The sequence below is a fragment of the Miscanthus floridulus genome, chromosome 12 (genome assembly GCF_019320115.1).
Source record: "Miscanthus floridulus cultivar M001 chromosome 12, ASM1932011v1, whole genome shotgun sequence".
NCBI classification, from domain to species: Eukaryota; Viridiplantae; Streptophyta; class Magnoliopsida; order Poales; family Poaceae; genus Miscanthus; species Miscanthus floridulus.
The window spans coordinates 82,997,259-83,020,327 of record NC_089591.1 but is presented as its reverse complement, the minus strand read 5'-3'; the positions used below and the strand labels follow the sequence as shown (position 1 = coordinate 83,020,327).

The 23,069-nt window shown below is 42.4% G+C and overlaps 1 pseudogene; it reads right to left on the bottom strand.

Moving 5' to 3' along the window:
- Positions 1 to 7,553: 7,553 nt before the first annotated feature.
- Positions 7,554 to 10,936, bottom strand: LOC136496259 (uncharacterized; annotated as a pseudogene).
- Between the last annotated feature and the right edge of the window lie 12,133 nt (positions 10,937 to 23,069).

Genomic DNA, 23,069 nt, shown 5'->3' with positions numbered 1-23,069 from the left:
CTTTGGCCGGTCCACTATCTGATTGGCTGGATAGGGGATCACATACCGGCGGTATTTGGTAACAGAATGAAGCATGTCAATATCCCTGTTTGCCTATATCCTTCAGTGCGGCCAACTATGATGGATACTATGTCCAGGAAGCCAACTCTTTTCAGTCCCAAGAGTGCTCATAAGCTTCTGTGTAGAGATAAGAACATTTTGTGGAATCCCTACGAGCCTCTTGACGAGGACCTAACAGCTCAACCAAACTCACTTCGGACCAACAGAATATTTGATTTATCACTTCGTCGTGGTATGCTCCCATGGAGAATTGCTACATACAAGACGGACTTTTGCATTTTGGAGCCATACCACCCGGAACGTGCAGCTAGACAGTTCGGGTTGGATCAAGTCGTTCCTCATCTTCCGTTGACTAGTTTGGTAACTGAATCTGACGTTGGGATAGCATATGCTCACTGGCGACATCTTCTACGCCCGATATATGAGGACTCGCATCTCATACCAGATGAGTATTGTGTAGGGCGTGCTTCACTGGCTTGGGTTAGATGGTTCAGTGCTTTCATAGAACCGTTTAACTCCATTTTACACAGCCTGGGCCAAGATAACCTCTATGACCCTATCAGTTTCGGGGCTAGACAATGTGATTATCATATACACCCAGGTCTTGCTCCTCGGAATCTATCTTCTCGTGACTTGACTGTGGTGCAAAGGGTAGCTGAAGAACATCTTCAAGATTATCTTGTATCTATCATGAATAAAGAGATGACCAATAATGATCATTGGAAGAGAGAGCTGCACAACATTCTGAGTGTACAGATCGACTATCAGGGTCAAACAGCCATGGTATATTTTCCTTCTCCCTTGTCCATCGTATGAACTAGTGCGGTTATAAGAAGATTAATTCTATTCTCATGACTGATTTTACTCCTTTCTCATGTTTTTAGGAGCGGGATCACTTTGAAACAAACCCTGTTGCCGGTCCTTCATCCCAACCTGTGTTACTTGACAACCTGTTGGCAAAAGAGAATTTGATAGATAATCAAATTATTTTGCCAGTTGAGAACAACAAGAAGCGTCACCCACCCTTGAATATCCTTTCAAGAGATAATGGGGATCCACCAGCCAAGAGAAGGCTTGATTTTACTGATATGGATGAGGGTTGTGGCCCAGCCATTGCATTTGCCCCCAACGTCACTCCCGATGACGAAGATCCCGATCAAGAAGATGAAGATTATACAGTCATTACAGATTTTGGTATAGTGGATAAGAAAGGCAATTTACAGCCTCTTCCTTCTATTGAAAGCTACATTACTACCACAGGGTCAGGTGGGGATTTTTCAAAGTCCCCGTATAATATGACTCGTGTTGTTCTTCCTGACATTGACTCAACTGAAATTTTAGCTTTTATCAATGGTATTATTTTGTTTTTTATTAAATCTGTAGATGTTGTTTGCACGTAACAGCCATATTCCATTACAAACTTGTTTAACGTTTTTTTAGATTGTGGACAGTAGCTTGACCATCCATCCTACGGCCAAGCGTTATCCGAGGATACGCAAAGCATGGACACGACTGAGATTGAGAAGATTTTCTTGGCAACAGCATATCAGGTGTCACTAAAGGTTCTCAACGGGCTGGATGTTACTACATTGAAAAACCCGGAGCGATGTGCCGCCCTGCAACTTACTTCGACTAGTCTCCCTGGGAATTTTGCTAGCATTTCCAAGATCAAAGCTATGCTGGACAAACTGGTTGCTATTTCCCAACAATTGCAACTTGCCCACTCTGAATTTGAAGCAAGCTCTGGGCGAGTAGACCAAGCTGTTGGCCAGGTTAAACAAGAGCTTTCAGTTAAGAAAAATGCTCTACAAGCTACCACCCAGGAAATGATTTCAGTTGAAGAGAGGAAAGCTGAGCTTTTAGCAGAGGTTGCCAAGTTTAACCTTGCCTTGAAGGAACTGGAGGAGAAGGAGGAAAAGCTATTGAAGACTTAGTCTGCCCAGGAATTAGAAGTGAAGGAGCAAGAACAAGCGCTGTGTGATGCCACTACAAAGGCAAACAAGAGAGCCAATGATGACCTCCTGGCAAAGACGATGGTTCCTATCTAGGAAGCTAGCTTTTGACTGATCTGAACCAAACCCTCTCCCAAGTCAAGTGATGGATCCAGCTGATTCGATCCGCTTTGCCAAGCTTTATGTCAGACTTCGAGTATTTTATTTCCTATATTTAATTATGAACATTTATTTCTTCAGTTTATGGGACATGTGTCATGTTTCATTTGGCTTTGTAATTATCAGTGGTTTACTTCCGAACTATTTGTTTAATTCAAATGTGCATCAGAACCTTTATTTGTTTCCAATGCATTGGAAGGGCTCATTGGTCTGTTACGTTTATCCGTCTCTTCTTTTTGATACATAGTTGGTAAACCAATGTCCTGTAACCAAATACAGTGAAACCCATGGATTGCATGCTGCCCACAAATTAAACTTTGTAACTGGCACTTTAGACTATCTCATGCTGCAATGTAGTATATAATTTTTTTCCTCTAACAGTTTAGGCTCATGCAGGAGCATCTTTCTACTTTCACTTTAAGCTCTTAAAGCTACGAAGCATTGTTGTTTTTTTTGTAATTGATGCTACAGTTTAAGCTCATGAAGCAATTGAGCATATGCCTTCTTTACAGTTTAGGCTCATGAAGGAGCGTTTTTTTGGGTGCTAACAGTTTAGGCTCCTGTAGCAATGGAGCGTAATATGCATATTTCCTCATGCATAGTAACACTTTAGAAATTTTCCATTTACTGGCGGTGGGCAATACTCACCATCCGGGGATATGATTCTATAAGCGCCACTAGAGTAGACATCCTTCACAATATAAGGACCTTCCCATTTAGGCTCGAATTTGCTTTGCATTCGATGAGTAATATTCATAGGCCGAATGACCGCTAGAACCAAATCCCCTTCTTTGAACGACCTCCTCCTTACACGCTTGTCAAAAGCTCAGGACATTCTAGCTTGGTATGCCTCCAAGTTTTGCAATGCACGAAGACATTTTTCTTCGAGGGTGTCTAGTTCCCTTAGGCGTAATTTTGCCGATTCATCTTCATTGAGTTCTTCTTGGATAGCAACTCTTAAGGAGGCAATTTGCACCTCTAGCGGCAGGACCGCCTCTCCTCCATACACAAGTGAGTAAGGAGTCATTTTCGTTGGTGTCCGAGTCGTGGTCCTATATGCCCACATGGATTCGAGTAACTTTTCATGCCAGTGTCTTTTATTTTATGAGACCATCTTTTTAAGCAACTTGCATAGCACTTTATTGAATGCTTCTGCTTGACCATTAGCGGCTGGATTATAACCTGTGGAGAAGTGATGCTTAATTCTGAATTTAGCACACATCTTCTCTATTTGTCTATTTTTAAAAGACGTGCCATTATCAGATATCATTCGGGCTGGAACCCCAAATCGATATATAAGATTCGTTCTTATAAATTTTTCAACATTTTCCGCTTTGACTTCTTTTAGTGCTACAGCTTCTGCCCACTTAGAGAAGTAATCAGTTGCGGCAAGAATGAATTTGTGTCCCTTAGAAGACGGGGGATTTATTGGCCCAACTACATCCATTCCCCACATTTCAAAGGGCCAAGACATATTTATCGGATGTAATGGTTCATGGGGCTGATGTATGAAATTACCATGTATTTGGCATTCATGGCATTTCTTCACAAATTTCATAGAATCATCAAACATTGTAGGCCAATAATAACCTAAATGTCTTAGTTGGTAGTGTAGCTTGGGTCCAGATTGGTGTGCGCCACACACTCCGGAGTGAACTTCATTTAAAGCTTTGATTACCTCATTGCCTGCAAGGCAGCGAAGTAAAATGCCATCGCATGAACGCCGATAGAGCGTGTCATTTATACAGGTATAATTCAGTGATCTCTTTCGAATCCTAGACCTTTCACTAGAATCTAGGGGCAAATATCCATGAAGGAGATAATCGAGAAAAGGTGTTCTCTAATCACCCATCTCAATTTCGTGTGTATCTATAGTCATGGCTGAAGTAGATGGTATGTCTTCTTCCTCAGTAAGTATGGGGAGGACTCTTCGTTCCTCTACGTGAACATCCACGGTTTGATATGGATTTAGTGACATGCTGGCAGCTAAGCTTGCCAATGCATCTGCTTTCTCATTTTGGCTTCTCACAACATGCTGAATTTTCAGATCAGCAAACATAGCCTTTAGTTCTTTTGCCTTCCAAAAATATGGCAAAAGCCCTTGCTTTTTTACCGCATATGTTCCCAACAATTGGTTAATTATTAATTGGGAGTCTCCATATACAGAGAGTGTGTTTAAACCCATATTGTGAGCCATTTCAAGCCTGATAATTAGAGCCTCATATTCAGCAGCATTATTTGAAATTGCTGAAGTTAATGTGAAGGAATATGGAAGTATTGCTTCGTCCGGTGTGACAAACACGACCCCTGTGCCTGCTCCTAATTTCCGGCAAGCACCATCAAAATACATTTGCCATGTAGGCTTAGACACCGTAGTGGTGAAGACTACCTCATCTGGCAGATCATCATCAATGGAAAAGTCATCAGGCATGGGATGTGCGGCTAGAAAATTAGCCAAAGCTTGACCTTTAATAGCTTTTTGAGGCACGAACACAATATCAAATTGTGAAAGGAACATTGCCCACTTAGCCAATCTACCAGATAATGTCATTTTATTTAAGATATGTCGGAGTGGATCAGCTCTCGAGACAAGATGTATTGTATGTTCTAGCATGTAATGGCGAAGCTTTTGTGCTGCAAATACAAGTGCCAGGCATATTTTTTCTATATCCGGGTAATTGCACTCTGCCCCCTGTAGGGTGCGGCTTAAATAATATAGGGATACTTCTTTCCCTGCATCATTGGTTTGTGCCAAAAGAGCGCCTAATGAAGTCGGCATGGCTGCCGTATAGAGGATTAATGGTCACCCTTTAATTGGCGCGCCTAGGACAGGAGGATTTGTTAAATATTTTTTTATGTCCTCGAATGCATTTTGACATGCTTGATCCCATTGAAACGGGACTCCTTTCTTCATGAGTCGGGAAAAAGGTTTGCACCTCCCGGACAGGTTTGAGATGAACCTTCTAATGTACGCTAAATGGCCTTGGAGGCTCTTTAATTCATGCAAGTTTGTTGGTCGAGGCATGTCGACAATTGTCTTTATTTTAGTAGGGTCAATTTCAATGCCACGCTTGGTGACTATGAAACCAAGGAATTTTCCCAAAGATACTTCGAAGGCGCACTTCATAGGATTCATCTTTAATTTATGTTTTCTAAGGCGGTCAAACACCATTTCCAAATGTTTTAAGTGATCTTTCTCGCGCTTAGATTTTACAACGATATCATCTATATAGCACTCAACGATTTCATACAACAACCCATCAAGGACAATGGTCATTGCACGTTGATACGTGGCGCCTGCATTTTTTAATCTGAAGGGCATCACTTTATAACAATATGTGCCCTTGGGTGTACAGAATGCTGTCAACTCCTCATCTTCTGGTGACATTTTTATTTGGTTGTAACCAGAGAAGCCATCCATGAAGGAGAATATTTCATATCCCATAGTGGCATCAATAAGGATTTCAGAGATTGGAATTGGAAATTCATCTTTTGGACAGGCTTTATTTAGATCTCGAAAATCCACACATACACGGATTTGCCCATTTTTCTTTTTCGTGGGCACGATACTAGACACCCATTTGGGGTATTTCACCTCTCGGATAAACCCAGCAGCTATGAGTTTAAGAACTTCAGCTTCTATTTGTGGGAGAAGTTCTGGACGATATCTTCTTTGTCCTTGCTTCACCGGAGGGACATCTTTTCGAACGGCCAATTTATGCACAGCCACTGTTGGGTCTAGACCTCGCAATTCTTCATAAGACCAAGCAAAGACATCTCTATTTGTAAAAAGAAATTTACGGTATTCTTCCTTACTTTCTTTAGATAGATATTTACTAATGAAGATTGGCCGGGGATCGTCGTCCGTGCCGATATTAATTTCTTCCAACTCATCAACAGTTGGTTGATTTCCATCTTCCATTTGTGGAGATGCTTCTGTAGCATGAAGAGGTTCAGCAGAGGTCATATTAACTTCATAGCCTAACCCATATTTCTCTTCTTTTAATGCTTGATCTTGGTGCAAGGCTTCGAGCTGAGCCTGGGACATCAACTTTTCAAATGGTGCGAGCTGCCCCCGGCCATCGCATAAAGAAGGACCGGTAGAAATATCATAGCCCATCTGTTGCATAATATAAAGAACTTTGTTGTCATATAAAGAGATGGGTAATGTTTTATCATCTTTATTTAACAAAGTGACCTATGTAACTAACTTACTCTTATTATCCCTTTCAAGTTGGGCTTGTTTTATTTTATTTTGCACCAAAGGAGGTAAAGGAGTTGGAAATGAAATACCTCTATTTTGAGAGGGTTTACTTATGATGCGAAATATCGGATCGCCTTCCTTCCTTTGATTGCTTGGTATGTATTGGTATATCTTTTGGCTGGATGAAGACTTGACATCTTCTATCTTCGGGATATTTTGTTCTAACGGCAATGATGATTTTGGTTTTGAGACTTTATCAATAGGCTCAAAATAAAACTTTGCATCAGCATAAAAGGATTTTGCTATAGTGAATGGTTTTTTATCAGCAAAAATCCTTACTACACTCCCTGAAGGATCTTTATACTTGATGCATTGATGGAGAGTAGATGGAACAACTCCATTTTCATGCAACCATGGGCGACCGATAAGAACATTATATGAGGTAGCCACATCAATTACATGGAAGTATACATATGTCATAAGATTTTCAAACTTTAGAACCAGAGATATGGTACCCAATGCTTCTTGACCAGCTTGGTTAAAGCCATGAATGACAACATTTGAGCGACATAGGTCTCCTTTAGAATACCCAATATTTTTAAGAGTGCGCAAGGGTAACAAGTTTATGGCTGAACCACCATCAATCATTATGCGATTAATGGGGAGATCCTCGATCTCGCCGAACATAAGAAGGGGTCTGTTATGCTTTTTATTTCCTAACAATAGATCCTCATCATTGAACGTAATACTTTGAGTTTGGGATAACTTTACTTCTGCTTGTGAAACCTCAACCCTATAATCTTCAGGGAAGGAAAGTGCAGTAATAAATGCATTTCGCAAATCAGAAGAGAGACACAAGGCATCATACACAGAAAGCATAGCTGGTATTTTCTTCAAGTGCGAGATTACATCATACTTGACCGACACATTAGGAGGATGGTCAGTCGCATCATTCGGAGTTACATTTGGGGGATTTCTTTGTTGAGGAGATGGCCTAGGTAGTTGACGGCCTGATCTAAGCTGAACTTTAGCAACTTCGGGTGCCTCTTCTTCAGGGAAGTGAAGAGACTCCTCATCATCCTCAAAAACTCTGATGGGGAAAGCAGCATATTCTTCGAGGGGGTTGTCCTCGCGCTTCTTTATATTTTGGTAGAAGCGTGGGCCTTCGCCTTTTTCCATCATTCGTCGGAGAGCAAATCATCTTGAGAGTTGCTGTCGACACTCTCCTGATCTTTGGGAACCTGATGGTCCACATTTTGGGGTGTGGATCCACCGAAGGAAAGCCTTGCCTTCATGCTGGCGCTTAGCTTGCTATTGTGGATGCCCTGAGAAAGACATATTAACATGCTCAGGTTTTGATATCATATATCGATCATAAGTTGGCCACATTTTTGGAGTTGCACAACTCACCGGATCACTTTGAAAAGTGGCGACATTTGATGTAGCCGTTTTCTTTCCATTTGTCATGCTTTTGAGTAGATCGGCATCTATGGTGCCTTCATCTATGAGCTTTTGTATCATGTTTTTGACCACAAAATAATCTTTGAGCGTATGACCCAAGATGCGATGAAAGTGATAGAAATTTGGCTCATTGAATTTAGAAGCTTCTTCCGGCCTTTTCGGTTTGGGGAGCTCGATGAGTTTCAACTCCCGTAGGCCCATGAAGAGATCCCCCACTTCTTCATTGGGGAAAGAGTACTTCTGATTTTGTCACTCGCTAAGAGCTGGCCTTCTAGAAGCTAGTGCACCCCCTTTGCTTGGTAATCTTGTGGCGGTGCCCCCAGTTTGGAACTTTTGAGGACCCACCGTTGTCTCCATGGCCTGCATTTGCTTTGGCTTAGAAGGTGTGGGCTTATCTTGTGGATTGTTTTTATGCAATGGCGCCTTGTTGAACGTCCTCGGTGGACGAGACATGTGATGCATGTAATTCTCTATGTCTGTGGCCTTTGAGGACAACTCTTCGAAAGTTATTGGCCTTACACCCTGTAGGTGAATGGCCATGTCCGGGCTCAAGTTATTCATACACATACGAACTGCTTCTGGTTCGGTGATTGGCTGTGGGCAGTGGAGGCTTAAATTCCTCCACCTGTTGATGAAATCCGCAGCTTTCTCATTTGGCCTTTGTAAGGTTTGAGTTAGCTCAGTTATTCCCACCGTCCTTTGAGTGCTATAAAAGCGCTCTAGGAAGGCGTCTTGCATTTGTTCCCATGTACGGATGGAGCCAGGTGCCAACTTGCTATACCATGTGAAAGTTGGACCCGATAATGTTTGTACAAATTGACGGAGGAGAAGAGCTCCATTGTGGGCTGTATCTTGACATGCAGCAAGAAAATGGGCCACATGTTCATGTGGCAATCCGGTCCCATTAAATTTACTAAATTGTGGTTGGCGATAGTTGTTCGGAAATGGTACCATGTCCACCTCCGGCGGATATGGTTTCACATACCCCGGACGCATGGAATAATGCGTTTGCATATATTGAGCCTCTACGCCTTCTGAAATCATCCTTTGTATGGTTCAAGAGTGATTTCAGGTTGGGGATCGGGAACATTATGACTGGTCGAAGTGTTCACATCATTTGTACGATTTCTGGTGTTAGCCACTTGCTCATGAAGCGTGGCCAACTCTTCTTCTTTCTGTTGTAAGGCAGCCATCATTTGGTTCATCTGTTCTTCAACGGATTGACCTTGATTTGTGGCAAGCACTTGTTCAGCACTGCTAGGCTCATTCTCACTATGCGGAGGTTGTGAGTCATCCTCACTTGGGGCTTGTGGATCTTCACCATTTAGTGGGTTTGGATCAGCCGAGCCTGCAGTATCCAATAATTCATTTTCAAAGTTAGAATGATCATCAAATAGGGGGTTATAAGACCCTACATAGATCGTATTATTTCTTGAATTACCAGAGCTTGTTAAGCTTCGCGTCAACGGGCGATGACCCACTGGAATTTGTTTGCGAGGCTTCTTTCTTTTGAAGTGTGTAGAAGCAGAGGAAGTATCACTCGTGTTGCAGGCTTCTTCCTCAACACTCACTGGCATTGAAGAGAATACCTCAAAATGGTTGCTCGAGGCCCTTTTATGAGGAGGCCGATAAGCTAGTGTGGTTGTATCTTCCACTTTTGGAGTAGCTACTTTTATTTCTCCTCGGGTGCCACCAGCATGGCTTGATGACGCATTCCCTCATACCCAACTAGACGTGGAGTCAGTTGGTATTGCCATCTGCCTTTGCCTTAAGCTGGCACATCTCGCACGTACATTAGCAGCCTGCTTTGCATATCTCCCTCGCTTCGAATTCTTTTTTACGAACTCTTGATGCTTGGGTAGTTTGGCCAAAATTTTGGCGCGTCGCATGATTTCACCCTCAATATTATCTGAGGATGTGGATGCTCCAGGCAACAAGCTCCTTAGGTCCTGGCATATGGTCCTTTCAATGGAAGCCTGAAAAGCTTGCCTCGCAGCATTTTGGATCCTGCGATATTCCCTGCTTTGTTGAGCCAAAATTGAATCACAAACATAAGCACTTTGTGCATTAGTCATAGAGTCAATTGCAATGTTGAAGTTGGCCCATGCTTGAAGGATTTTGCGTTGCCGTCGGCGGTGTCGCTTTGGAGACACAGAATCTTGTACAGAAGGCCATGACAGTGCCACCTCTGATGATATAGGATTAGAGAGTGTCGCAGCTAGATCAACATGTCCCCTCTTTATATCATTGAGGGAGAGGTGAATCCCTTGCCACCGAAGCTCACGCTTGGGTAGATCATCGCTGGGATTATAGACCAACGTGGGGATAAACTCAGGAGCTTCAGCCCAAAGTTGGCTTTTTGTAGATGAATCACTTTCAGTGGATGACATACTATATTCTATCGCCACGGCCTTTCCTTTGTTGGAAGGATGCGGGTGATCCATCTCTCCCACCGCTACAGCCCTTTTTTTGTTGTAGGGCTGCGGACGTGGAGGGTGATCCCGTAGCACTATCCCCCTATTTGGAGGTGGGAAAGCTATTGTCGATGCATTCTTTGTCGGAGGTGCCCCTAGTATGCTTGGGGCAGGTTTGGAGGAACCAGCCCCCAGCTTATCACGAGTAATTGAAGGTGGCAGTTCCCCTTTGTCTTTGGAGTCGATGAAGAGGATATCATTGGTGGCGTTGACTTGATTGGCGATGCCCTTTTGGCGCAGATAGGCCACTCCCCAAGCGTAGCGGGGCAGAACTTTGGCGCCATCTTGGAACTAGGGGACTTGGTGCTCTTGGGCTTGGATGAGCTAGGAGCAACCACACTGGAGGATGTGGCCTTGCGCACATTGGTAGCGCGTTCATTGGAAGCCATCATCCTTGCTTTGGCAGCAACTCTTCTTGCCCGCCGCTTTGCAGCCTTGGACATGACAGGGGTGAACCCTTCCTCAGCCTTGGAATTGACCTCTTGGTCATGAGCAACTACAGCCGGCGACGCAGCTGTAGTGTGCAGTGAACTGGCACTGTTGGAAGCTTGAACGGGACCCATGGGAACATCGACCCAGAGGGAACCAATGCGGATCGTGATGAAGTCTTGAACACGTCCGGCCATACCTTCATATAAGAAAACCATATTTGAGTTTTCTTGAATGCAAATATGAATGCGCATATAATTTCATTTGACAATGATGCAACCATGTTGGAACTCAAAGATGAGGGGAAAAGTAGGTCCCACCGGGCGTGCCAGAATCTAATGACGGGGAAACGGGCGGCTATGACCCGCCTCCGCGTCAGCAGAGACAAATTTGGTTTTGGTTAAATTTAATTGGGACAAAAGAAAAAGAACAGGTATTGCGAGTCCATACTTCCATAATTCTTATATTTGCATAAAAATTATGTTAATTACATCTCCATAGAGAACACCCCTGATTAAGAGTTCCTACATGAGTACATGAAAAATAAGATTACATCATATGGCTTCCTATTACAAACTACAAAAAGAAAACAAAGTCTTCAGTCTTGTAGGTCTTGTAGCCATGGATGGATGAATATGCATGCATATGTTTAAACTTAACAATTGTCATTTCTTTAAGCATGACACTATTTCATTTGCTGAGAAGTTTATATATACTCCCTATGTGGCTGTTTGCCAACGGTTAGTTTTTTTTACCAAATTATGATATGCATGTCTTTTGATTCATGCACCCTTTTACAAATATCTTGTTATTTGTTTATGCCATGACATGGCGCTAAGTATCAATAACTTATTTATTATTTGGGCATGTGTGCATTTTAAGCCACTACATGCATCACGACACGTACGCGTGTCGACCGATATATTTCTTTAGTTCATAGTTCATTGTATTGCGTATACATGATAGTTTGCCGCACAGACCAAATTTGATGTAGTCTTATGGGATCGTGTAAGATTCTTAATTGTCATGTTTTGAGATGCCAATTTAAGGACGCACCCGGCATATATTGTGGTATTTATTTGGCGCTAAGTCAAGGCGTTCATTGCGCCAAGACTTAGAGAAATCGTTGCAGTGCTAGACTCAGTCGTGATGCATGCAATTAACTTATCATATCAAAGTTAGAGTATGTTTGGATCCAAGGGTTAAAGATTAGTCCTCCTCTTTTAATCACCTTTTAGCCCTTGGGGATCCAAACATGAGGGCTAAAAGAGGGTTAATCTTTAACCCACCATTAGCCCATTAGCCTCTTAGTATATAGGCTCATGGCCTGGTATTTGGCCAGGAATTCACATGATAACGTAGCTAGACACGATCTTATATGAATGCAGTCTAACTAAGATGCAAGATTTAAGTTACCCGCGATATGTTGGTACTTCATATGGACCAACAGGTAGACTTTAATTATCTTAAATATGATGCTGGCCGTGGGATTTTCCATAAACACAACAAGTTTTGAGATAGGATTATTTAATCCCTTGTGTCACCACCCACAAAAAGACTCAGGTGCAATTTTCAGTTGACGTGATTTGTTTATTTTATTAATGGACCAAGGTATGGTGTAAGTGGTGCTCATGTGTCGGACCTGCCGTAGCACAATTTGTTTATATCAACTTCGATATTAAGATGCATGATCGGTAGACCCCGATGCTAGCTTACCTCGGGTTTCATGCAAGAATTTATCTTGATTTGCTAGCTGATCTGAGCTAAACAAATCGGCATACTCCAATCTGTCAAGTATGCATGTTCTTGATGTTTTTTTATTGTTTATCTTGTGCATGTGGTTTGATCATGTCGCTGCTCATGCAAGATGTACCGGGCATGTAGGCCGGTTTGCATTTCGGTGCGGCAGATAAAGGAGGCAAGTTAAAGGTCTATGGAGCGCTAATTTAATTAGCAACTATGTATTTGACGCAAATAGATGCTAGCTAACTAATACTTATGGTATGTTCTGGATGCATGGATGGCATGACTGAACATATGCAACACTTTTCTTTTAGACATAATTTCATCTGGTTTTATGATTATTTCTTTGGTTTGATAGTAGCCCACGCATATATATTTCTTCATAGTAGTAGCATGCCCTTTTTTTAATTTGCGGAACATGAACTGGCCGGCGTTGCCGTGGCCAAAACACATGTAGATATGGAGCCAATTCGCGTCCATATCAAATTTACCATGAATTGGGTGGAGCCAAAGCGCGTCCACCAATTTTGTACCATGAACCTTTAACCGGGTTGGAGCCAAGATCGCGTCCAACCGAATTTTCAACATGAACATAACCGGGGTGGAGCCAAAACGCATCCAAACCCGCATTTCACCGAGGCATATTTGCTGCCTTTTTACACTTTCACCGGGGCATATCGCCCATGCGCAAAGCACGGTTATTGTACTATTGGCCGACCTTTTACCGAGACTTGCAGCCCATGCGCATAGCGCAACCATCACCGTTTCTTTTACCTGCCAGCCGTATGCTGGGGCACGACGAGTTGCCGGTGAAGTTTGTCGGATGCAGCAGCCGAAGATCGGCAACAGAGTGGGATAAGAATCAGAGAAGCGCCATGCGGCCGCTCACCTTTTTCTCGAACTCAACGAAGCAGCAACTTTTGCCGGCAAGGCTTGCAGGGGCTCTCACGGTTCACTAGCAGCCTGATGGCGATGCTTTGGGGGCCTTCAGTGCGGTAGAGCGGCGCTTGGAGCGGTACTGCGGCAGCCTGGCGGCAGTTTGTTTTAGGGGCTATGGAGCGGCACTACGATCGGGGAGCCCGTGTGTATGTGTATGTATGTGTGTGTGGGAGACTTGAATGTTTGCACTAGCCTGCTATTTATAGACAAGCAACCAGCGGTTATTAGACTCGGCGCTCTTTTCCATTTAATTATGCGGCGCGGGCGCCTTGTTTAAATTGCCGAGCGCGCCGATCATGCAACTGTACGTGGACTCGGTCACGGCAGCGACCAGACGTGGCCGTCTTTTGACTGCGTTTGAATGGGCCAGGCGCGTACAAGAGTTTTTTTTCCTGGCGTTGGGCGTGTACATACGTGCTATACTACGTTTGCTATATATGTACACACGCGTACGTACGTACTTGCATGGTCTCTTTTTTTTTAATCCATGGGTATGGAAGCGTGTATATATTTATGGCCGGGCATTTTTTTTAATATGACATGTAATACCCGTGCTTTTGTCACTATACTTTGTCACGGTATAGTCATGCTCATGCATATATGCGTATATGACTTTCTTTCTTTATTCTAGCTTTCTTTTCTTCTTCTTAATTTTCCACTAATCACCGCATCATGTTTTGACATTGAAGATGATTGATTATTTTAGTCAATCAACAAAGTATTTTATTTTCATATGTGCTCTTCGGATGATTTGCCAGCCGACCATGTATTCACATAAGTACATGGTATTTGATTTACACAAATGAAATACACGAGCACACACCTTTGCTTGTCGTGCGCTCTTGGATGCACTGACTTTCATAGCCAATATTATTTATCTTATTATGGAATTAGGCCATATATATAAATGATATATATATATATATCATTTATATTTATTTAAAGCAAATATTGCACATAATATAAGTGAGCCAAAAATCGTGTCAACAGATGCCCCCTCGAGGTCTGGATGCGGAAATTTTCTTTTGTTGACGGATCCGGAGCTCGAAACTTGCATTTTTTATGATCTCGCTTTTTTTTAAAACATATTTTGGGGGCACTTGATTCACACGGAGATTTGCGCATATAAATGATACTTATCAAGCAATGACGTATAGTCTCATGTTATATTGATCTTTATATCACTCTTGGAGGACATAATATTTTAAATGTTCGTTCCATGGTTGCAGTTTAATTTTAAGAACTTTGATTTTTTTTTTTTTGCATTCGGTTTAAACTCATGATGCATTGAAGATGCATCGGGGGCATTTTTTTTATGCCAATAGTTTAGGCTCGTGTTGCAATAGATCATATTTTTTCCTACCATTTAGGCTCATCGATGAGCACGTTTCTCTCTCTCTCTCTCTCTCTTTGCACTTATCCTCTTGCCGTTTCTGGCTTTCTGGGCCACATCACGAATGAGCCTGATCCCCAAGATTATAGGAAGTAATGGGATAATGGCCTCAATATAGGGGTTAGTTATTTGCTTCTCCCAACCAGGGTATACGGCCTCTCATAGATTTCTTTTGGGTTTCCACGGCAACAGAGACTCGCCTGCTCCGAACCAAACGAGGTTCTCCCACTCTTTCCCTTAATTTCACCGTATGTCTTTATGGTGTTCCTAAATCCTTTGGTTTCTTTCTGTTTACAATCGTCAAGGATTGGAGCGCCGAAGAATTTCAGTTTTGGTGGACGAGTATCCGCTCACCGCTACGACGTACGACGGCACCTGTGCCGAAGGTACGATGGTGTTGTTTGTCTATTATCTCTCCACATAATCATCATATACGACGCCGATTAGTACCCTTCAGCATTTGGAATGTAAATAATTTGATTGATTTTTTATTATTAGCCTGGTGTCTGTTGTTTTGATCGTGGCGCAGCCACTGCTTGACTTTTGATTGCCGTGCGAATGCAATTTTTTTTCCGTACGTATCTATCTCAGTACCATATGTTTATATCGATTTATGCTTTGAGTTACCCTGTGGATTTGATTGCACTACGGCATTCACCTATTCCATCCTTTTTCCTTTAGGGAGATGGATGACGCGCCACTACCTTCTCCTCCTCATAGGACGCCTCTGTACGAAGTGGCAAAACTGCAACCATATGAACCCCTTGATAATGAAACGGCATGCCCTGCTCTCAAGGAAGAACAACAGGTCGAAGGGGATTTTAATTTTTCCAATCCCAATCGTGCATGGAGATCTCAACCTCATTTTCTAGCCCGTTTTCTTCACACACTGGCACCTACACCTCGATCTGATATGGCCTCACCTTTGGGCAGCCAAGTGGTGTCAGGTGATTTTGGATGGGCAAATTTTGAGATAGAGCACATCCCAATGCCTAATGGTTATCATGAATGGGCTGCCAGGGTTTTAACTAATCATTCATCTCATCTCAAGGGAAGCGAGCCGGGCAAGGATTATATTTATGGGGCAATCTTCTGTTCCTTAGGAAAATACCCTATATCCCCCTTCGTGGTAAGAGCTCTACTGGAGAGGTGGGACTCGATTGTGAACACCTTCGTATTTCCTTGCGGAGAGCGTACCATCACCCTCTTAGATATGAAGAACATGGCCGGTTTACCACTGGATGGGGAACCTTATGACGAATTCATTCCATCTCGTGCTCACATGGAGCCAGCTATGCTGCTATATCCAAAGACTTTACTGCCTCTCTACAGGGCATGGCGCAAACTTGAGGATAGAGGAAAAGTTACTTTCCAAAAGTGGTGCGATTACTTTCATTGCACCCTAGGAAATCTTTCGGGTTTTGATAGCAGTGAGTTCTCCAATATCTATACCGCTGCATTCCTAACACTCTGGATATGTTGCTTCACGATTGTTGGAGGGGGCCATATATTCGACCAGGTGTACTAGTGACAGCCTCATGGATGACTCTGGGCCACCAATTTGCTTTGGCACAACCTGCTTTGTGTTCTTTGTATTACTCTTTAAGGCTTATTAGCACCAAGCCTATTAATCCTGCATCTTTGAGGAAGCTTTGGCCGGTCCACTATCTGATTGGCTGGATAGGGGATCACATACCGGCGGTATTTGGTAACAGAATGAAGCATGTCAATATCCCTGTTTGCCTATATCCTTCAGTGCGGCCAACTATGATGGATACTATGTCCAGGAAGCCAACTCTTTTCAGTCCCAAGAGTGCTCATAAGCTTCTGTGTAGAGATAAGAACATTTTGTGGAATCCCTACGAGCCTTTGGACGAGGACCTAACAGCTCAACCAAACTCACTTCGGACCAACAGAATATTTGATTTATCACTTCGTCATGGTATGCTCCCATGGAGAATTGCTACATACAAGACGGACTTTTGCATTTTGGAGCCATACCACCCGGAACGTGCAGCTAGACAGTTCGGGTTGGATCAAGTCGTTCCTCATCTTCCGTTGACTAGTTTGGTAACTGAATCTGACGTTGGGATAGCATATGCTCACTGGTGACATCTTCTACGCCCGATATATGAGGACTCGCATCTCATACCAGATGAGTATTGTGTAGGGCGTGCTTCACTGGCTTGGGTTAGATGGTTCAGTGCTTTCATAGAACCGTTTAACTCCATTTTACACAGCCTGGGCCAAGATAACCTCTATGACCCTATCAGTTTTGGGGCTAGACAATGTGATTATCATATACACCCAGGTCTTGCTCCTCGGAATCTATCTTCTCATGACTTGACTGTGGTGCAAAGGGTAGCTGAAGAACATCTTCAAGATTATCTTGTATCTATCATGAATAAAGAGATGACCAATAATGATCATTGGAAGAGAGAGCTGCACAACATTCTGAGTGTACAGATCGACTATCAGGGTCAAACAGCCATGGTATATTTTCCTTCTCCCTTGTCCATCGTATGAACTAGTGCGGTTATAAGAAGATTAATTCTATTCTCATGACTGATTTTACTCCTTTCTCATGTTTTTAGGAGCGGGATCACTTTGAAACAAACCCTGTTGCCGGTCCTTCATCCCAACCTGTGTTACTTGACAACCTGTTGGCAAAAGAGAATTTGATAGATAATCAAATTATTTTGCCAGTTGAGAACAACAAGAAGCGTCACCCACCCTTGAATATCCTTTCAAGAGATAATGGGGATCCACCAGCCAAGAGAAGGCTTGATTTTACTGATATGGATGAGGGTTGTGGCCCAGCCATTGCATTTGCCCCCAACGTCACTCCCGATGACGAAGATCCCGATCAAGAAGATGAAGATTATACAGTCATTACAGATTTTGGTATAGTGGATAAGAAAGGCAATTTACAGCCTCTTCCTTCTATTGAAAGCTACATTACTACCACAGGGTCAGGTGGGGATTTTTCAAAGTCCCCGTATAATATGACTCGTGTTGTTCTTCCTGACATTGACTCAACTGAAATTTTAGCTTTTATCAATGGTATTATTTTGTTTTTTATTAAATCTGTAGATGTTGTTTGCACGTAACAGCCATATTCCATTACAAACTTGTTTAACGTTTTTTTTAGATTGTGGACAGTAGCTTGACCATCCATCCTACGGCCAAGCGTTATCCGAGGATACGCAAAGCATGGACACGACTGAGATTGAGAAGATTTTCTTGGCAACAGCATATCAGGTGTCACTAAAGGTTCTCAACGGGCTGGATGTTACTACATTGAAAAACCCGGAGCGATGTGCCGCCCTGCAACTTACTTCGACTAGTCTCCCTGGGAATTTTGCTAGCATTTCCAAGATCAAAGCTATGCTGGACAAACTGGTTGCTATTTCCCAACAATTGCAACTTGCCCACTCTGAATTTGAAGCAAGCTCTGGGCGAGTAGACCAAGCTGTTGGCCAGGTTAAACAAGAGCTTTCAGTTAAGAAAAATGCTCTCCAAGCTACCACCCAGGAAATGATTTCAGTTGAAGAGAGGAAAGCTGAGCTTTTAGCAGAGGTTGCCAAGTTTAACCTTGCCTTGAAGGAACTGGAGGAGAAGGAGGAAAAGCTATTGAAGACTCAGTCTGCCCAGGAATTAGAAGTGAAGGAGCAAGAACAAGCGCTGTGTGATGCCACTACAAAGGCAAACAAGAGAGCCAATGATGACCTCCTGGCAAAGACGATGGTTCCTATCTAGGAAGCTAGCTTTTGACTGATCTGAACCAAACCCTCTCCCAAGTCAACTGATGGATCCAGCTGATTCGATCCGCTTTGCCAAGCTTTATGTCAGACTTTGAGTATTTTATTTCCTATATTTAATTATGAACATTTATTTCTTCAGTTTATGGGACATGTGTCATGTTTCATTTGGCTTTGTAATTATCAGTGGTTTACTTCCGAACTATTTGTTTAATTCAAATGTGCATCAGAACCTTTATTTGTTTCCAATGCATTGGAAGGGCTCATTGGTCTGTTACGTTTATCCATCTCTTCTTTTTGATACATAGTTGGTAAACCAATGTCCTGTAACCGAATACAGTGAAACCCATGGATTGCATGCTGCCCACAAATTAAACTTTGTAACTGGCACTTTAGACTATCTCATGCTGCAATGTAGTATATAATTTTTTTTCCTCTAACAGTTTAGGCTCATGCAGGAGCATCTTTCTACTTTCACTTTAAGCTCTTAAAGCTACGAAGCATTGTTGTTTTTTTTGTAATTGATGCTACAGTTTAAGCTCATGAAGCAATTGAGCATATGCCTTCTTTACAGTTTAGGCTCATGAAGGAGCGTTTTTTTGGGTGCTAACAGTTTATGCTCCTGTAGCAATGGAGCGTAATATGCATATTTCCTCATGCGTAGTAACACTTTAGAAATTTTCCATTTACTGGCGGTGGGCAATACTCGCCATCCGGGGATATGATTCTATAAGCGCCACTAGAGTAGACATCCTTCACAATATAAGGACCTTCCCATTTAGGCTCGAATTTGCTTTGCATTCGATGAGTAATATTCATAGGCCGAATGACCGCTAGAACCAAATCCCCTTCTTTGAACGACCTCCTCCTTACACGCTTGTCAAAAGCTCGGGACATTCTAGCTTGGTATGCCTCCAAGTTTTGCAATGCACGAAGATGTTTTTCTTCGAGGGTGTCTAGTTCCCTTAGGCGTAATTTTGCCGATTCATCTTCATTGAGTTCTTCTTGGATAGCAACTCTTAAGGAGGCAATTTGCACCTCTAGCGGCAGGACCGCCTCTCCTCCATACACAAGTGAGTAAGGAGTCATTTTCGTTGGTGTCCGAGTCGTGGTCCTATATGCCCACAAGGATTCGAGTAACTTTTCATGCCAGTGTCTTTTATTTTATGAGACCATCTTTTTAAGCAACTTGCATAGCACTTTATTGAATGCTTCTGCTTGACCATTAGCGGCTGGATTATAACCTGTGGAGAAGTGATGCTTAATTCTGAATTTAGCACACATCTTCTCTATTTGTCTATTTTTAAAAGACGTGCCATTATCAGATATCATTCGGGCTGGAACCCCAAATCGATATATAAGATTCGTTCTTATAAATTTTTCAACATTTTCCGCTTTGACTTCTTTTAGTGCTACAGCTTCTGCCCACTTAGAGAAGTAATCAGTTGCGGCAAGAATGAATTTGTGTCCCTTAGAAGACGGGGGATTTATTGGCCCAACTACATCCATTCCCCACATTTCAAAGGGCCAAGACATATTTGTCGGATGTAATGGTTCATGGGGCTGATGTATGAAATTACCATGTATTTGGCATTCATGGCATTTCTTCACAAATTTCATAGAATCATCAAACATTGTAGGCCAATAATAACCTAAATGTCTTAGTTGGTAGTGTAGCTTGGGTCCAGATTGGTGTGCGCCACACACTCCGGAGTGAACTTCATTTAAAGCTTTGATTACCTCGTTGCCTGCAAGGCAGCGAAGTAAAATGCCATCGCATGAATGCCGATAGAGCGTGTCATTTATACAGGTATAATTCAATGATCTCTTTCGAATCCTAGACCTTTCACTAGAATCTAGGGGCAAATATCCATGAAGGAGATAATCGAGAAAAGGTGTTCTCCAATCACCCATCTCAATTTCTTGCGTATCTATAGTCATGGCTGAAGTAGATGGTATGTCTTCTTCCTCAGTAAGTATGGGGAGGACTCTTCGTTCCTCTACGTGAACATCCACGGTTTGATATGGATTTAGTGACATGCTGGCAGCTAAGCTTGCCAATGCATCTGCTTTCTCATTTTGGCTTCTCACAACATGCTGAATTTTCAGATCAGCAAACATAGCCTTTAGTTCTTTTGCCTTCCAAAAATATGGCAAAAGCCCTTGCTTTTTTACCGCATATGTTCCCAACAATTGGTTAATTATTAATTGGGAGTCTCCATATACAGAGAGTGTGTTTAAACCCATATTGTGAGCCATTTCAAGCCTGATAATTAGAGCCTCATATTCAGCAGCATTATTTGAAATTGCTGAAGTTAATGTGAAGGAATATGGAAGTATTGCTTCATCCGGTGTGACAAACACGACCCCTGCGCCTACTCCTGATTTCCGGCAAGCACCATCAAAATACATTTGCCATGTAGGCTTAGACACCGTAGTGGTGAAGACTACCTCATCTGGCAGATCATCATCAATGGGAAAGTCATCAGGCATGGGATGTGCGGCTAGAAAATTAGCCAAAGCTTGACCTTTAATAGCTTTTTGAGGCACGAACACAATATCAAATTGTGAAAGGAACATTGCCCACTTAGCCAATCTACCAGATAATGTCATTTTATTTAAGATATGTCGGAGTGGATCAACTCTCGAGACAAGATGTATTGTATGTTCTAGCATGTAATGGCGAAGCTTTTGTGCTGCAAATACAAGTGCCAGGCATATTTTTTCTATATCCGGGTAATTGCACTCTGCCCCCTGTAGGGTGCGGCTTAAATAATATAGGGATACTTCTTTCCCTGCATCATTGGTTTGTGCCAAAAGAGCGCCTAATGAAGTCGGCATGGCTGCCGTATAGAGGATTAATGGTCACCCTTTAATTGGCGCGCCTAGGACAGGAGGATTTGTTAAATATTTTTTTATGTCCTCGAATGCATTTTGACATGCTTGATCCCATTGAAACGGGACTCCTTTCTTCATGAGTCGGGAAAAAGGTTTGCACCTCCCGGACAGGTTTGAGATGAACCTTCTAATGTACGCTAAATGGCCTTGGAGGCTCTTTAATTCATGCAAGTTTGTTGGTCGAGGCATGTCGACAATTGTCTTTATTTTAGTAGGGTCAATTTCAATGCCACGCTTGGTGACTATGAAACCAAGGAATTTTCCCAAAGATACTTCGAAGGCGCACTTCATAGGATTCATCTTTAATTTATGTTTTCTAAGGCGGTCAAACACCATTTCCAAATGTTTTAAGTGATCTTTCTCGCGCTTAGATTTTACAACGATATCATCTATATAGCACTCAACGATTTCATACAACAACCCATCAAGGACAATGGTCATTGCACGTTGATACGTGGCGCCTGCATTTTTTAATCTGAAGGGCATCACTTTATAACAATATGTGCCCTTGGGTGTACAGAATGCTGTCAACTCCTCATCTTCTGGTGACATTTTTATTTGGTTGTAACCAGAGAAGCCATCCATGAAGGAGAATATTTCATATCCCATAGTGGCATCAATAAGGATTTCAGAGATTGGAATTGGAAATTCATCTTTTGGATAGGCTTTATTTAGATCTCGAAAATCCACACATACACGGATTTGCCCATTTTTCTTTTTCGTGGGCACGATACTAGACACCCATTTGGGGTATTTCACCTCTCGGATAAACCCAGCAGCTATGAGTTCATCAACTTCAGCTTCTATTTGTGGGAGAAGTTCTGGACGATATCTTCTTTGTCCTTGCTTCACCGGAGGGACATCTTTTCGAACGGCCAATTTATGCACAGCCACTGTTGGGTCTAGACCTCGCAATTCTTCATAAGACCAAGCAAAGACATCTCTATTTGTAAAAAGAAATTTACGGTATTCTTCCTTACTTTCTTTAGATAGATATTTACTAATGAAGATTGGCCGGGGATCGTCGTCCGTGCCGATATTAATTTCTTCCAACTCATCAACAGTTGGTTGATTTCCATCTTCCATTTGTGGAGATGCTTTTGTAGCATGAAGAGGTTCAGCAGAGGTCATATTAACTTCATAGCCTAACCCATATTTCTCTTCTTTTAATGCTTGATCTTGGTGCAAGGCTTCGAGCTGAGCCTGGGACATCAACTTTTCAAATGGTGCGAGCTGCCCTCGGCCATCGCATAAAGAAGGACCGGTAGAAATATCATAGCCCATCTGTTGCATAATATAAAGAACTTTGTTGTCATATAAAGAGATGGGTAATGTTTTATCATCTTTATTTAACAAAGTGACCTGTGTAACTAACTTACTCTTATTATCCCTTTCAAGTTGGGCTTGTTTTATTTTATTTTGCACCAAAGGAGGTAAAGGAGTTGGAAATGAAATACCTCTATTTTGAGAGGGTTTACTTATGATGCGAAATATCGGATCGCCTTCCTTCCTTTGATTGCTTGGTATGTATTGGTATATCTTTTGGCTGGATGAAGACTTGACATCTTCTATCTTCGGGATATTTTGTTCTAACGG